At 58.9% G+C, this 2,289-nt stretch overlaps 1 non-coding gene across 1 annotated transcript in view; it reads left to right on the top strand.

The window, feature by feature from the left end:
- Window positions 1-1,497: 1,497 nt before the first annotated feature.
- LOC124773353 overlaps window positions 1,498-2,289 on the top strand; it is a 1,909-nt gene continuing 1,117 nt past the window's right edge. Inside the window, exon 1 of the ribosomal RNA XR_007014621.1 lies at window positions 1,498-2,289. This exon is cut by the window's right edge and continues 1,117 nt beyond it. This is a non-coding gene — a ribosomal RNA (small subunit ribosomal RNA).

Genomic DNA, 2,289 nt, shown 5'->3' with positions numbered 1-2,289 from the left:
GCTACGTTGTGGTGCGGCCTGTGTCAACTGTCCGCTAATGTCGTACGCGTAAACCACAATCTGTACTGCACATTCGTCCTTATGTACTGAATGATACATCGTGGCACATGTGTGACCGTACAACGACTGCGCCCAAAAACGGCGGACCATACAGTGCAAATATTGTGCACGCAGCTACGTGTCGTCTCCCTATGAGAGCTGGATTGCAGTGTGGTACGCCATAGAGACGTGTGGGAGGAACGGACGCCGTGGATGGCGATCAGCATGAGCTGTCTGTTGATGTATTCGGACCTAGTCGTCTCTCCTCACACACCGTGATGGCATGGTGCACCGCGTTCCATATCTGCGACATGCTACAGAGGCCGGTTGACAGTCGTTCGAGCAATGGACATCGCATACGTACGGGGGCCACCTTCCACGTATTGTCTAGGCGTGCACATTTTGTTGCGTGTATGTGGGCAGACGTAGTGTGGCGTGACACCTGACACAGGCATGCAATAATCGTGGAAGTTGCAAATGGCGATGGACGCCTGCGTTTTCTGGTGAAGTTACGCAAATGAACAAATGGTAACCTGTTGTGGTGCGGTTGTTCTCGCTAGGGGTGAATCGGTGATGGCGACGATAGGTTGAGGTACTAACCGGTTGTTCCAGCGATACCCACCATGCCGACGAAACTGAACGGCATCTGGGTGTGAAGCGATACGCGGCGGTGGCTGGGTGGGACCGTCCCCGGCCGGTGAGGGGGCGCCTCCCGGCGTGCTGGCCGCGCGGTGCGTGGGCGCACGCGCTACAGCCGGCTGGTGGGGGCGGCCAGTGGCAGGCGCGCCGGCCGACGGACGCGGCAGGCGTCGCAGCTGCGCGCCGGCGCACCCTGCGCGCGGCGCCGTGCGGCCAAAGTAGGTCCTCGCGGGCCCGGTGCGAAGCGCGGTGGACATCTTCAGTGTGCTGGTCCGATTGAGGACTGTGTGCGTTGAGGATGCGCTGCCGCCCGGCGCTCGGCGCCGCGACGCCGTCTGCTGCTCGGTCGCCCCAGCGGTTCTCGCTGGTGGTTTGTATCGCAGCTGTGCGGATGTGTTGGCGCGTGCGCTGTGCTGGGAGAGTTCGCTTCGGCACCCAAGTGGGGCTTTTGTCCTTCTGTGGCGCTGGCGTTGGAGCTGCCGGTCACCGTAGGTGGCGCGTGTTGTCTCCCGCCGGCAATGCCACGACAGCACGCTCCCGGGCCTCTGTCGGCAGCGGCAAGCTCAGTTGGGAGCACGGGTGGTCGCACCGAAAGCGTCTACTCGCCTAACTCCGGGCGATTGCGCCTCTCTCGAACCCGACCAAGTACTTGGGACGGCGCTGCGCGCCGCCGGGACCTGAGAGGGTTTCGAGGTGTATTGTGCAGGGGAGCTCAGCCTCCTCCTGTTTGCAGAATGATTGAGCGGACGCTTGCGTGTTCGCGCGGGCCCCCGGGACACACTCCCGGGCGGCCGGCTGCTCAGCTCTAGTTGACGCAGCTCCCTGGTTGATCCTGCCAGTAGTCATATGCTTGTCTCAAAGATTAAGCCATGCATGTCTCAGTACAAGCCGCATTAAGGTGAAACCGCGAATGGCTCATTAAATCAGTTATGGTTCCTTAGATCGTACCCACGTTACTTGGATAACTGTGGTAATTCTAGAGCTAATACATGCAAACAGAGTCCCGACCAGAGATGGAAGGGACGCTTTTATTAGATCAAAACCAATCGGTCGGCTCGTCCGGTCCGTTTGCCTTGGTGACTCTGAATAACTTTGGGCTGATCGCACGGTCCTCGTACCGGCGACGCATCTTTCAAATGTCTGCCTTATCAACTGTCGATGGTAGGTTCTGCGCCTACCATGGTTGTAACGGGTAACGGGGAATCAGGGTTCGATTCCGGAGAGGGAGCCTGAGAAACGGCTACCACATCCAAGGAAGGCAGCAGGCGCGCAAATTACCCACTCCCGGCACGGGGAGGTAGTGACGAAAAATAACGATACGGGACTCATCCGAGGCCCCGTAATCGGAATGAGTACACTTTAAATCCTTTAACGAGTATCTATTGGAGGGCAAGTCTGGTGCCAGCAGCCGCGGTAATTCCAGCTCCAATAGCGTATATTAAAGTTGTTGCGGTTAAAAAGCTCGTAGTTGGATTTGTGTCCCACGCTGTTGGTTCACCGCCCGTCGGTGTTTAACTGGCATGTATCGTGGGACGTCCTGCCGGTGGGGCGAGCCGAAGGCGTGCGACCGCCCCGTGCGTGCTCGTGCGTCCCGAGGCGGACCCCGTTGAA

This window comes from Schistocerca piceifrons, unplaced genomic scaffold (assembly GCF_021461385.2).
Source record: "Schistocerca piceifrons isolate TAMUIC-IGC-003096 unplaced genomic scaffold, iqSchPice1.1 HiC_scaffold_951, whole genome shotgun sequence".
Taxonomy (NCBI): Eukaryota; Metazoa; Arthropoda; class Insecta; order Orthoptera; family Acrididae; genus Schistocerca; species Schistocerca piceifrons.
Note: the sequence above shows the minus strand (reverse complement) of the source record. Positions and strands in the feature narration are given on the sequence as shown.